Source organism: Nomascus leucogenys, chromosome 9 (genome assembly GCF_006542625.1).
Source record: "Nomascus leucogenys isolate Asia chromosome 9, Asia_NLE_v1, whole genome shotgun sequence".
Taxonomy (NCBI): domain Eukaryota; kingdom Metazoa; phylum Chordata; class Mammalia; order Primates; family Hylobatidae; genus Nomascus; species Nomascus leucogenys.
The window spans coordinates 22402743-22418551 of record NC_044389.1 but is presented as its reverse complement, the minus strand read 5'-3'; the positions used below and the strand labels follow the sequence as shown (position 1 = coordinate 22418551).

Here is a 15809-nt window from a genome sequence, read left to right as displayed (position 1 = left end):
TAATAACTTGCCATGAAGCAGATTTTATTAGCACTACATACTCACTGAGATTTTTCTAATATGGTTAGTTTCTGGGGCTGGCACCTTGCTTCTTTTCTTACTGCAGAGCAGTAGGGAAGGTTTTTTTAAATTTTTTGTTGTGGTAAATAGCCTTTATCATCAGTTTTTCCTCTGAGACTCTAGGGACAGTAATTCAATCCTAGAAAGTTATAGTTTTGGAGCTTAAGCTAAAGGTTAACAGTTATATACATATTCTTCATCTCACCTGCCTCCACCATTAATATCTGCTATTTCAAATGAATATGAATTTATATTCTCTGATATTAAAAACATTTTTGTCGGCATATTTTTGAGCTTTGCTGATGAATTGTGCTTTGTAGTTTTGAGAACCCTCACTGTATTAGAAATGTTAGAAGGATCGTTAAAGAAAAAAAAAAAGAATTTTATAAATTGGAAACCTAAAGCCTAGACTGAACTTTGACTTTTCCTAGTTAAGTTTGAAGGAGAGGACTAAAACCCAACTTCCTTGTAGTCTGTATCCACCCATACTATAATTCTCACTACCGTTTTGTTTTTAAAATTAGTTTACTAGTTAACAGAGTAATGCTTAAGAACTTACTTAAAATAACATTTTCCAGAAGTACAGGTGCATTTTTGTAGATCAGTATTTATCAATGATTCTTTACATAGGATTTGACTATGAAGCTAGCCACAATGACCATTGATGGAGTATTTACTCAAAATCAGATTGTGTGCTAAGCTTACTAGAGCTGTTATGCAAATGGCTGTTTTCTAATCGTTTTATTATTGTAATATCCACTTAAAAGATGCGGAACCATTGCCTGGAGTTGTAAAATAATTAGTCCAAATGTCAGATAAATACTGATAAGAATAGAGGCCAAGCTGGGAATTGAAGCAAGATCATCTAAATTCTTATCCTCTGTTTTTTTTTTTTTTTAAATCTATCTAGTACTATCATTATTCTCTGTTCTTAAACTTTTTATTACATGGCACTGCTAGAGAAATTGTGGGATTTATTTTTTTTCCGAACACTGGCACAGCATACCCAGGAATCATTAATAGAATAATAAATGAATGTTTATATTTTCACTTTTTCAACAGGTACATATTGATTAACTACTGTGTACCAACACGCGCATTTAGGCATAGCTTATTAAGTATAGGGGATACAAAGTTGATTTAGAGACATTCCCTACCCCTTTCTCCAGGAAAGGACTAAATAATAATTATTCTTTGCCAGTTCTTTTGATTGGATTTTTTTAAATGTCTCCCTGGATTATTATAGATTTTGATTATTAAGAGAGTTATATGGGTAACCTACTCATTAGTGGGTCCCTCCAGTATTGGGTTGAGTCCCTGAATTTCCAGTGGGCCCCCCCCCCCCCCACCCGAACTGCTTGTTATGGGACAAGTATTTAAACAGCAAGAAACTTCCAAATATTACTAACAAAAGGTGCCTGTGTACTTAACTGGAATTTACTTCATACTTTAAAGTACAGCCGCAACCTCTTTCTTTCTGTCTTTTTTTCTTTTTTGAGACAGAGTTTCGCTGTATTGCCCAGGCTGGGGTACAGTGGCACGATCTTGTCTCACTGCAACCTCTGCCTCCCAGGTTCAAGAGATTCTCGTGCTTCAACCTGCCGAGTACCTGGGATTACAGGCGTGTGCCACCACACCTGGCTAATAGTTGTATTTTTACTAGAAGCGAGGTTTTACTATGTTGCCCAGGCCGGTCTCAAACTCCTGACCTCAGGTGATCCACCTGCCTTGGCCTCCCAAAGTGCTAGAATTACAGACGTGAGCCACAGTGCCCGGCCAACCTGTTTGTTAATTTTAAGTTAAGCTAGTTAAGAACTTTACGTAAAGTTCGGGAAAACAGGGCAGATGTGAGATAAAAGTCCACTTAGTAACTTTTTCTAGCAACCTACGTGTTTCCAGTCAAGAGAAACTGTAAAAATCTTATGACAGGAGAGCTTGTAGAAGTTCTTCCTTTAGTCTAGTTTCTTTTAACATCTGAATTCTATGGTTAAACTAACTCAGTAAATGTGACAGGTTTCTTTTTCAGATTCAGCAAACTGGAAGCTATTTTGTTAAGTTTTATAGTTATAAATGGCTTGTAATTGTCACTTGCCTAAGTCTATTTTTAATCTTACAACACATCCGTGATGGAAAAATAGGTGGCCATTACTATGTGCATCATGGCCAGAGCTGTCCAGGCTGGTTTTAGCATTTTCCTGGGCATGTCTAGTATAGACTTCAAGGAGTCAGAATTTAAAGACAGGAATTGTAATGCCTCCTAATTCTCAGTTTTTACTGGGTGTAGAAGTAATTATTTTTGTATTCTTGTAGTTAATGATTTTGAATATGTTGAATCAGATGTAAATCTGCTGTTCAAGTGGCTATTAAATAGTAACTCATGGAGTTACATCATCTATTTATCTATGTATGTACATTCAACGATATGTCCTTGGTAAAAAGATTAAAAGAGAAAGGTAGGGGGAGAGCACTTCAACCAGGGTGGATGATTTTCATCTAATGGGAATGAACAAAATCCTTGAGTAACGTTACAAGGGAGACATGAATCTGGTCTTCTTATGTTGGTCTCCTTTCCTGTTCGTGCTTTATTATGAGTGGTTGGTCCCTGAATTCAAGGAATTAATTTCAGCTAGGGCTTACCAGAAGTACCAGCTATTTTTTCCTATGTTGGACAAAAATCTTAATGTTTTAGATCAGGTATAATTTCCACCATGCCACTCTGAAAACTGTCACTTGACACAATTATTTAGAGACCAATTTTAGTTTTATTAAGATGACTAGACAATTTTGCATAATGTTTGCTTGGAGTTTATTTCTCTCGACTGTTTTTATTTATAATCAGATGCAGTCTTTTTCATTACATAAAAGATTTGGACAAATGGCTTGTTTTTGGTTATTTAATGTTAGTATAGGTAGTTTCCCCTTTTTGAAGAGAAGTAAAATGTTTATTAAAAGCTTGTAATTTTCCTCTAAAGTCAGTGGATGATTTATGAACCAGCTTTACTTTCCTTGAACTCACAAAGCAAGAATTAGCCTGATTGCAAATAAGCAATCTCAGAATGACCACAAGTGTCAGTGTTTGCCTGCCTTATTTTTCTCCTTCAGTTTTCTTGTGCAGCAGATACGCATGTTGTTTAAGAATTTCTTTTGACTTGAAAACAAAGCTAAATTTAAGTGTCTTATTCAGAACTAATTATAGATACCTTTATCTGTTTTAATTCATGCAAACTTTTAACAATGAGCATTTACAATCAACAGTGATTTGGCAAATACTTTATTATGCTTGTGTATTCCTTGGTTTTTCTGAGGCACAGCTATTTCAGTCAGGAATAATACTCTTAGAGCTGTGGTTCTCAAGGGGGCAGTGGTAGGGGTAGTACTGCTTTCTAGGAGGTGTTCTAGAAGTTTGTGAGGATGTTTCTAGTTAACAGAATTATTTTTAAGGGTATTTTAGGGCCAGGGTAGGTAGTAGTCCAGTAGTGTGTGGGACAGTCTTTGTAAACAACAAAGACTAGCTCTGTGTTCTGCAGGACTTCTGAGTGTTTCATTGGATATCTATGTAGGTGAAACACTTTTTTATAATTAAGTAAATTTAAAACATTGTTGGAACATAAAGTATATTTTGTTCAGTTTTAACATGCACTGAATTATCTCTAGAAATGTAATTACAGTGTACAATGAGGGAAGCTTGTACTTTGCTTTGTTCTAAACTTGGCCAGTGGTTCACCATTTCAAAAAATCAGATTATGTTCATGGCATTTGAGTCACCAATATACCAGTCTGGGCATTTGTAATTGTTATATTCACTGTGACTTTACGTGTAGGTATTAGCATCTGGTTAGTATATCTTCTGGTGTAATCATGTCTGAGACTTAATACTGAAATGCATATTTTTATCATAAATCTCTCTTTTTTTTTTTTGTTTTTTGAGACAGTCTTGCTCTGTTGCCCAGGCTGGAGTGCAGTGGCGTGATCTTGGCTCACTGCAACTTCCACCTCCAGTTTCAAGTGATTCTCCTGCGTCAGCCACCCGAGTAGCTGGGATTACAGGCGTGTGCCACCACACCTGGCTAATTTTTGTATTTTTAGTAGAGTCGCGGTTTCGTCATGTTGCAGGCTGGTCTCAAACTCCTAACCTCAAGTGATCTGCCCACCTCGTCCTCCCAAAGTGCAGGGATTATAGGCCTGAGCCACTGCCCCTGGCCTTTATCATAAATCTCTTTAAAAATTTTATTTGTATTAGTGTATTAATTTTTGAAATATATATGTAGATTGGTTATATTACCTGTGCATTTCATTTCAGGTAGTTAGAAGGGTCATTGTAAAGTATTTCTTATATAAATACTTGTTCTATGTAAATTAAATATAAAAGGGATGTGTTGAATTTGATAGAACTGTGACATCCACTGGGTCAGCACCTTTGAATAAATTATTTCAGGCAGCTTACTCTCCACTCTGCAAACCCAGCATATTCTTGATATTTAAAATTATTAACACTATTAATTTATTTAAAGTATAACAATTTGTAAATTCAAGTATATGTAAAATATTGAAACTTAAAATTCTACTAAAACTTTGCAAAGAAGCATAGTTACCCAAATATAAATTATTAGTATCAGAAAGTATTTATTTTAATGGCTGTAGTAGATACGAATAGAAAGCAAGTGTTGGGAGCCAAGCATGGTAGCTCATGCCTGTAATTCCAGCACTTTGGGAGGCCGAGATGGGCAGATCACCTGAGATTGGGAGTTCAAGACCAGCCTGGCTGACATAGCAAAACCCCCTTTTTACTAAAAATACAAAAATTAGCCAGACGTGGTGGTACATGCCTGTAATCCCAGCTACCTGGGAGGCTGAGGCACGAGAATCACTTGGACCTGGGAGGCAGAAATTGCAGTGAGCCAAGATCGCGCCACTGCACTCCAGCCTGGGCGACAGAGTGAGACACTATCTCATAAAAGACAAAACAAGAAAGCAAGTGTTGGAAGTAAGTAAATAGAACTTTTTTTTCCAAAAGGGCTTTTCTGAAGAAAGAAGGGAACATTAACATACTTGATTCATGTAGCCATCTTCAGTATGATTGGTTATGGCCCGATTAGAAATAGGGACTTCAGTGTAAAGGAACTTTGCAAAGTGCCAAGGTCTGACCCACAGAACCAGGCTGCACGATGGATGAATAACATACCCAGACACTGATATTCAGTGAAAGAGCAGGGGGCCACTCACAGAAGGAGTGGCAGCCGTGTGCCAACTACCTGGCCTTGCCGGCATTTATTCAGCACAGATTTAATGACAAAGGCATTGAGTCAGCACACCTGTGGTTAATTAATCTGGTCGCCCTCCGCTGGAGAGAGCAGTCCTATGAATGAACAAAGGCCAGTCTTAGGACCACATGTGTAAACAAGCTCTTTAGATAAACTCCCTTACATTCCTTTTTACCTACTCTAAGCTATTAACTCAGGGTAACAGAATTAGGCTGCTTTCAGCCATAACCCTATCCAGAGGCTTTTGCAAAACCTTCTGGCCTTCCAAGGTTTGCATTTTTCCTATAATTTTATAATTTCTCCCACCACCCTGACCAAACCCCTACAGCAAAGCAGACAAGAGACATGCAAAGGTTATAGGATTACAGACCAAGAGATAATGTTTGACTTTTAGGGTTTGATTCTGTGCCCTGCCCCCAACTTCTTAGGCTATATAAGGGGTTTGCTAACCTTTGGCAAATACATTAGGCATTTTTTATATGCAAGCTACAGGGGGTTGTGAGATGCATCATTAGGTTCCTTTCTTTGAAGAAATGGATAGCCTTGATGGATACATAGATCATTATAAAGATAGCAAAATAATTGGAAATAAGTGTTATTTAAATTTTGTCTTTCATATATAAACTCTTATGAAATTCATGTGGTGTCACTCATTTTCACTGTGTTTTGATACTTTTGTGTTCCCAATTGAACTTGGTTTGTATTATATTGTTATTCTTTTAATTTCTCATGCATTTCCTATATTTTCACTCATTTTAAATAAGATGTGATCTCAGAAAATAGAATTGCTGAGTTTTAGTGAGCCAAAAAAAGAAAAATGTAGTATTTCTGTTTATATCCTCCATTTATCCTTAATTATTTGCTGATGAACATATTGTTTCTTTTTCACTGATTTTCTCTCACCTTTTGAGTTTTATATACCATTTTCTAACTTTTCACAGAATTTATTACTGTCTCCAGAACTTACAATGTTCCAGAACATTTCAGCTGTCTTACTTGTAGAGTGTGTGTGTGTGTGTGTGTGTGTGTGTGTTTGTGTGTGTGTGTTGTGGGGCAGTGATGGGTTTCAGGTAGTTAAGTATACACACAGATTTGTTTCAGTGTAGCTTCCTCAGTCAGTTTATTGAATCTTACTAAATGTTTTCTTTTAAAGCTTGTAAATTGTTACTTATCTTTCTACCTGTATGCCAGTAACTATAATTCTGTGTTTCCCAAAACAGCTAAACTAACAACTGATTACAAACATACCCTGTGATAGAAGGAACTAGGCAGGATAATATGTTTTAATTTACATGGAACAAAAGAAGAGCAAATTTATATGGTATACCATTCTTCTACCTTTGAAGAAACCCATTTTGGATTATGTCTTCAAACTTAATCAGTTAATTGCACATTCAAGGTTGCACTACAGTGGCATTGTTTTTAGTGAAAAGGTATTATTTACATTAGAAAAATGAAATTTCAGAGCAGAATTGGACCTTTGAGGTCATCTAAAAATTTATTTTTCTCGCTTTATAGGTGAAGTAACTTAAGACCCTGAGAGGCAGTGATTTTCTCAAAGTTCCTCACTTTGTGGCAAGTCAAAGCTGGAACATAGCTCTTAAGACTTACAAATCAACTTTTTTCACGCTGATTAACACTTCCGGTTACTTGGTATATTCTTTTAGTTCATGGACCCATATGTTACACAAATGATTATGTGTACCGTCTACCTTATCCACGTTTCTCTGCCACTGTAAAAATAATTCTGCCAGTTTTAAATGAACATAGTGGTTTTATTAAACCTCAGAGAGACATATGACAGAATCATTCACCTGTGCCCTAAGATAGGAGATCATTATAGACTTTGATATTAAAGGAGAGCAATACACATGCTTTGGATTTTTGCTAATTGCAGTTCTGTGATAAAACATTTCAACTACATTCACATGGATGTCATTTTTTAATCAGTAGATAAGTAAATGAAAAAAGTTTTTCTAATATGCAAGAGTACCACTTTTAAAGATTTTGTGATTTGTATCACCTTTTCTCTCTTGATTCCAATTTGAATTGCTGTATTAGTCTGGGTTCTCTAGAGAAACAGAGCCAATAGAATCTGTTTCTATATCTGTTTATAATTTGTGAAATAAATCTCTATGTGTGTATATATATATACACACACACATATATAGATTTAGTATATTATTAGTGTTTATTTTACTGGTGGTTTAACACACAAAACGTATGCACACCTATGTATATATGGAGATTGTTACAATGAATTGACTCACACAGATATGGAACCTAAGAAGTCTCAGGATCTGTGTCAGCCAGCTGAGAATGCATTCTCTTCTAACTCTGCCCTTTTGTAATATTCAGAATGAATTTGATGAGGCCTACTCACATTAGGAATGGGAATCTGCTTTACTCAATCTTCCTGTTCAAACGTTAATCTCATCCAGAAACACTGTCACAAACCCACACAGAATTTTTTTTTTGTCCAGCCTATTTCATTTAGCATAATGTTTTCAAGGTTCATTTGTGTTGTAGCATGTATTACAATTCCATTCCTTTGGAAGGCTAAATGACATCCCATTGTGTATATATATATAATTTATCTGTTCATGTGTTGATGTTCATTTGAATTATTCCTACTTTTTGCCTATTGTGAAGAATGCTGCTGTGAACTTGGTTGTAAAAATATCTGTTTAAGTCTGTGATTTCAAATATTTTTGGATATATATACTCAAACAGAATTGTTGGGTCATATGTTAATTCTTTGTTTAATTTTTGGAGTACCATCATACACTTTTCACAATAGCTGTGCCATTTTGTGTTCCTGCCAGTCATGTATAAGAATTCCAATTTCCCCATATTCTCATTTATACTTGTTATTTTCTTATTTTGTTACTGGATTTTGATAATAACCATTCAAATGTATTTGAAGTGATGTCTCATGGTATTTGATTTGCTTTTCCCTAATGATTAGTGATGTCTGGTGTATTTTCATGCACTTAATAGCCATCTGTATCTCTGGAGAAATACCTATTCAAATCCTTTGCCCGTATGTAAATTGGCTGGTTAGTGTTTTGTCGTTGTTGAGTTGTAGGAGTTCTTTATATAGTGTGGATATTAATTTCTTATATGCGTGACTTGCAAATATTTTTTCCCTTTCTGTAGGTTGCCTTTTCACTGTGTTGATGTCCTTTGCACAAAAGTTTTAAATTTTGATGGAATCCAGTTTGTTTCTTTTTCCGTTGCCCGTACTTTTGGTTTCATATCCAAGACATCAGTGCTAAATTCAGTTTCATGAAGCTTTTCCTCTGTTTTCTTCTAAGAGTTTTATAGTTTTCACTCTTGAGTTTAGTCTTTTGATCCTTTTTGAGTTAAATTTGTACATAGTTTTAAAGTAATGGTCCAACTTCGTCCTTTTGTGTGTGGCTATCCAGTTTCCCCAGCACCATTTGTTGAAAAGGCTGTCCTTTCCTTATTGAATGGTCTGGACACCCTTGTCAAAAATTAGTTGACCATATATGTGTGAGGTTATTTCTGGGTGTTCTGTTCCATTAATCTGTATGTCTGTCTTTATGCCTCTTCTGTTCACTGTTGCTTTGCAGTAAGTTTTGAAATCTGGAAGTTTGAGTCCTCCAACTTTGATCTTTTTCACGATGAGTTTGGCTAAGTATTTGAGGTCCCGTGAGATTCCATGTAACTTTTAGGATGAGTTTTTCTATTTCTGCAAAAATGTTGAGTTTCGATAGGGATTGTGTTGTGCTTCTGATAGTATAGAAATCTTAATATTTTTCTAGTCCGTGAACACAAATGTCTTTCCATTTATTTGTGTCTTTAATTCTTTTAGCAATATTTTATAGTTTCAGTGTACAAGTCTTTTGTTTCCTTGGTTGAGTTTATTCCTGAGTATTTCATTCTTTTTAATGCTATAGTAAGTGGAATTGTTTTCTTAATTTACTTTTTGGACTGTCTATTGTTAGTGTATAGAAACACAACTAATTTTCGTGTGTTAATTTTGTATTCTGCAACTTTGCAGAACTTGTTTATTATTAATATAACTTTTTTGGTGTCATTTCTAGGTTATTTAACATACAAATCTTGTCATCTGCAAACATAATTTTACCTCTTCCTTTCCAATTTGAATGCCTTCTGTTTTTCTTGCCTAATTTCTCTGGCTGGAACTTTCAGTATTATGTTGAATAGAAGTGATGAAAGTGGGCATCCTTGTCTTGTTCCTGATCTTAGGGACAAAGCTTTGTCGCCATTGAGTATGATGTTAGCTGTGGGTTTTTCATATGTATCTTTATTATGTGGAGGACATTTCCTTCCATTCCTAGTTGAATTTTTAAATGTTTTAATGAAAGAGTATTAGTTTTTGTCTTTTTTTCCTACATCATTTGAGATTACTATGAGGGTTTTTCACCTTTATCTGTTAATGTGGTGTATTATTAAATATTAATACATTGATTTTTCATATGTCGAACCACCTTTGCATTCCAAGAATAAATCCCATTAGGTCATGGTATATAATACTTTTAATTTGCTGCTGAATTCAGTTTGCTAGGTCGTGACTTATCCTTATATAAAGAGTGTTAAAAGAAAATTGTTTAACAGTTATTAGTCCCACTTTTTTTTGGGCAGTGAGCTGAAAATACACAGACAGAAACACATGCATATTGCAAGTAACTAAATACATATGTAATTGTATTAATAATTTTTTCATTTCATGTATTTATTATCGATCTCCTTCATTAGATTGCAAGCACCATGTGGGTAGGGACCTCGTGCTCTTGTTTATATTTCTGCATTTCTGTTTTCTTATTTGGCACTTAACTATGCTTTCAGTAAGTGTATGTAGAGGCTGGGTGCGGTGGCTCATGCCTTTAATCCCAGCACTTTGGGAGGCCGAGGCGGGTGGGTCACTTGAGGTCAGGAGTTCAAGACCAGCCTGGCCAACATGGTGAAACCCCGTCTCTACTAAAAATAGAAAAATTAGCTAGGTTTGATGGTGCACACCTGCACTCCCAGCTACTGGGGAGGCTGAGGCACAAGAATCGCTTGAACTGGGAGGTGGAGGTTGCAGTGAGTTGAGATTGCGCCACTGCACTCCAGCCTGGGCAACAAAGTGAGATACCATCTTACAAAAAAAGAAAAAAAAAAAAAGTGTATGTGGAAAGAATGAATGTTTAATTCTCTTAATAATCCTGTGTGACAGTTATTTTTGCCATATTCATTTAATAGATAAAACAGTTTTTACTGGATGTAATAGTCATGAATCAGTAATTCTAAGGCAAATATATTTGTTTTAATTAGTCAGTGTATAGTGATGAAACACCTCCCATGCACCTGGCTGTATCAAGATTGGAGGAGTAATAGTTTCTGATGCGAAGTAAAGTACCTTGCAGTCTGATTGGGGGAAGCAGACAAATAAGTAGGGAATTATATAGTATAATGAGGTGTTATGGTCTGAATGCCTCCCAAAATTTACGTGTTGAAAATTAATCCCCACTGTGGTGATATTAAGAAGTAGGACCATTTGGAAAGTGATTAAGTCATGAGGGCATGGTCTTTACAAATGAATTAACGCCCTGTAAAAGGCTGGAGGGAATTAGCTTAAATCCTTTTTTGCCCTTCCACCTTCCACCATGTGAAGACACTGTCTGTCCCCTCCAGAGGATGCAACAATAAGACATCATCTTGGAAGCAGAGAGACACAAACCTGCAGGTGCCTTGATCTTGGATTTTCCAGCCTTCAGAATTTTGAGAAATATGTTTCTGTTATTTACAAATTGCCCAGTCTGTGGTATTTTGGTATAGTAGCACAAATGTACTAAGACATGATAAAGGTATCCACAAAATGCCAAAAGGTCAAGACAGGGGAACACTGGAATTATGGGAAGAGAGAGAACGAGGAAAGAGAGAAAAAAGTTTGTGAAGGGAAGTCCTCAAATCAGAGGTTACAAGGTATTGGTAGTTAGGAAGCATAGGCTTTGGATTCAAAAAGGCCCAGATCTGTTCTGCTTAGTAGCCATGTGACCTGGGGCAAGTAACTGGTTTTTGCTTGTTTGTTTGTTTTAGTTTTATTTTCTCATCGTACAATAGATGCAACATCTATCTTAATCAGTTTGTTTAGAGGTTGGGTGATAAGAGAGAACATGTCTCAGCCGTTTAAGTGGTTACTTCTCTGGAGAGAGTTTCTGGGCTTAGGGAAAGAAAGATAAATTTATTTTTAAATTTTATAGCCCTTTATCTGTATATTTAAAGGGAGGGAAGTACTATGCTTTATAAGTATGTTAATTGTTTTCTATGTTAGCAACATATTGTATACATATACCTCAAGGTTATAAGAAGTCTTAAGAAAATTGTGCTTTTTATTTGTGTTGAAATGTTTTGCTTCTAAAATCCTTTAAGTTTTTTAGCCTCATTGTAATTTGTCCCCAGAATTGCTGTTTCCTTTTTCTACAACAGGTTTCTCAAAACACTCTTTTAAGACTAGCTGGACATGGTGGCTCTCTCCTGCAATCCCTGCGCTTTAGGAGGGCAAGGCAGGAGGATTGCTTGAAGTTTGAGACCAACCTGTGCAACAAAATGAGGCCTGATCCCTTAAAAAAATGACTCATTCATGTGTTTAGAAATTCAGGCCAGGCGCGATGGCTCATGCCTGTAATCCCAGCACTTTGGGAGGCAGAGGCGGGTGGGTCACTTGAGGTCAGGAGTTTGAGACCAGCCTGGCCAACATGGTGAAACCCTGTTTCTACTAAAAATGCAAACATTAGCCAGACATTGATGGTGCGCACCTGTAGTCCCAGCTACTTGAGTGGCTGAAGCAGGAGAATTTCTTGAGCTTGGGAGGCAGAGGTTGCAGTGAGCCGAGATGGCACCACTGCACTCCAACCTGGGGGACAGGGCAAGACTCCATCTCAAAAAAAAAAAAAGAGATTCACACACATATTTAAACATTCTAATCTTTGGGAATTCTAATTATCCAGATTTCATAGGAATAAGTTACTTTTTAAAATAAAGGTAAAAGCATTCAAGGGTGTGACTAATATTTAAATAATTTTTAAAACGTATGTGACTTTTGCCCTTATTAATACAACAGAAAAGTAGATCGGAAACTCCTGGAGTCTGCATATATGTTCTATATATGTTTTCTTCATAAAAACTTTCAGGCCAAGCGTGGTGGTACACACCTGTAACCCTAGCACTTTGGGAGCCTTGAGCTCAGGAGTTTGATACCAGCCTGGGCAACATGGCGAAACCCTGTCCCCACCAAAAAAAAAAACAACAACAAAAAAAACAAAAACTAGCCTGGCATGGTGGTGCGTACCTGGAGGCTGAGGTGGGGAAATTGCTTAAGCCCCAGAGGTCAAGGCTGCAGTGAGCCAAGATTGCACCACTGCACTCCAACCTGGGTGAGTGAGATCCTGTTTTTTTAAAAAAAAGTTTTCAGTATTTCACTGTTTCAGGTAACATTTTAAAATTAAATATAATGTATATAGCGTATTCTTTTTCACTTGCAACAAAAATTTTTTTCTGATGGTATTATATATTACGATATTTATTCCACTCGTTTAAGCAGCACATACTGGTACTTTGCAAATATCAGAAGATTTTAGATGATCTCATTTGCTATAATAATGAAAGCAAGGATTGCTTGTAAACAGCATACTTGGTTTTGTATTTTTATTCTTCGAAAATGTGGTTTTCTCACTGTTTTCTCCTTCTGTGTTAATTCAGTTATTACTTTTCTAGAATGTCTCAAGTCTTGGTGAAATTATAATGCTTCTGACTTTTCAAGAGAAAGCAGGTTTTCCTCTCCAGTTAGCACAACTTGTCAGCTCTTTTGTTTTTGTGCCGATACCTTTCTTTTCCCAGCTGGATAGTGTTTTTTCTTCCAATCCAAATCTTTAAAAATATAGAATTGTCAGTCTGTTCCATATTCCAGATTATTTTTTCTGTTTCTTAATGCTTTCCGTGTGTGTGTGTGTGTGTGTGTGTGTGTGTGTGTGTGCGAGCGCATGCGTATAGCCTTTGAAAAATGACTTCACCTTTGTCTCTTCATCTTTAGGGTGGAGGGTGGTGGGGTTGATTTCTGCAATCCCTTATGCAGTGACTACTCCACCTTTACTTAAAAATAATGGAAATCAGAGTAGAATGTGCTTTTAGCCTCTTGGGTGTTGTTGGGTGGGGGGTCCTAGAAACGGCTATAAATTCATGGCGTGATTTGCAAAGAACTTCCCAGTTTTCTTCCAAGAAGGTCATATTCTACTGTTTTGTCATTAGTCTGTTGTTGTGTCACAGCTGTATAACTGTGTGTGTATTGGTGGGGCGGGTGTGTATACCAACTCAAAAATTAAAGTTATACTATACTGACCTTGACAACTGAAATTTTCAGTAAGCCTTGAGAAGACAAAATTAGGTAACATTTTTTTTTCTATTGCAACTGACAGGACTTTGATTCAACTGAGGCAAACGAAAGTGTGTGCGGGGTTTGTAGAGTGCTGAGATGGGAGATTTGACTCATGTAATCAAGAATGGTTAAGGGTAAAGTAGGTCTTGCAGGCCACTAGAAATAGATAGTAGGTATTATAAAGGGTATTATATTCTACATCTTTTCTTGCGTTATAGCTTAATTCTCTCTTTCTGCCAGTACATTTTCTCCATGAGTCAAGGGTCATCATCATCAGTGATTTTGGGCTTATTTCCTTGTAGCTAGTGTTTTTAACAGCTAGCTCTAGTCTATAAAAAATAATCCCAGAGAAGGACTTTTGATTGATGTAGTCTAGGATATAAACCCTTCCTAGTGACCAGGGGATAGAACTTATTGCCAAAAGGGAGTGATTGGGTCATCAAGCAAGGATTATTACTAGGAAAACAGAAAATATCCATTATTGGTATTTAAAAGGATCAAGTTTTGAGCTTATTCAAAAGTAGACAAAAATTCCTAAGGGTTACAGTTTATAGTGGAAAAGGTTTTTTTTCCCCATATTATTTACATATGCTTATACCTTTTGCCTGACCCATGTTGTAAAATTCGTACTCTTTGTTATATAGTACAGGTGTACAGCTAATTCAGTAGTTAGTTGGATCACTTTGGGTTGGTGTAGTTATCTTTATATGCACAGAATTTTTATTCTGGTGATTTTGAACTTAGGCTACTCTATTCCAAAAAAAAAAGAAGGGCTTTGATTTGAATCTAACCAGACTCATGGTTAAATGTGGACAGAAGATGTGTGCATATATGCGTGCTCATTGTTTTTCTGTCTCATTTTCTGTTTTTCCTCTTAAATCACATCCCCACGAGTCAGTATTTACATACTAGAATAGGTAAGTAATATGATTAGTTTACTCTTATTATATAATGTCTAGTTGATTCTTTATATAGGGGCTAATGTTCCTTTTAATGGATTCCTATTTAATGATTATGCCCTGGCTTCTGATTTTTTAAAAATCTAGGTGCAGTTCAGTTCAACTAGCTGCAGTGCCCAGAGCCTACTATGCTCCAGGTACTGGAATTACAAAAAAGAATAAAAACAGTTATGTCCCCTAACATGAACTTAGAGACAAATATAATCAGAAGGTTCCCCCACATCATGATGATGTTAAATATTTGATATGCTCTCCACCTTAATTATGACTCACTTTTTTTTTTTTTTTTTTTTACCTTTAAAGGTTTACATGAATGTAACATAATTGGAGGAAAACCATATCATAAGTATGCTTGATAAATTTTTACGAACAATACATCTATGAAACCAGCACCTAGAATGACTCAGTAGTAAATACACCAATATATTAATAATTAAATGCGCAATAGTGAGAATATTGGAAAAAGGATATTTTGCTGTCCTCAGGTGTCTTTTTTTTTTTTTTTTTCTTCTTGGAGTTTTTGCTACCTACCTGCTCCTGCGGCTGTTGTTTCTTGTAATAAAGAATGGTTTCTGTGATGTTCTAACTGAATGCTAGGAATACCACTGTATTGAAGTGAAAGTCTTTTTTCTCTTGTACTCATTTTTGTAGTCATTTTTTTTTTTTAAAATACTATGGGATAGCCTGCTATTTCAAACAGTTTTACCACGTTTACCATCTCAAATTTTGAAGAGAATGTAGTGTAATTATAATTAGTATTTAGCAGTATTTCTTTGGAAATGTTTTTTGTGATGCTAATATTGATTTTAATTTTTATGTATTTATGTACCTCCCCTGATATTTGTCAAATTTCCTTCTGTTATATACAACTAGTGTAAAGTCTTCATGAATTCATAGTTATGAAATTTACACTTGCAACTTTCTATAAAGAAAAATATATTATGAAATATCACTGTGAATGTGATTGAAACTATTGCACTAAAAACAGACATTTTAAGAATCTTAAGCATTTCAGAGGCATCTATCCTTGAGTATATAATTGATATACTTCAACACTTACCATATTTCCATGTACATCTTACATTTTCAGTAAGTATTGAGATTTGTTATTTAGTTTTTAAGATA

The 15809-nt window shown here is 35.8% G+C and overlaps 1 protein-coding gene across 3 annotated transcripts in view; it reads left to right on the top strand.

Moving 5' to 3' along the window:
* The window catches only part of CDC73 (cell division cycle 73), a 132108-nt gene that overhangs the window by 65683 nt on the left and 50616 nt on the right, over nt 1-15809 (top strand). The gene's annotated exons all lie outside the window — the stretch shown is intronic.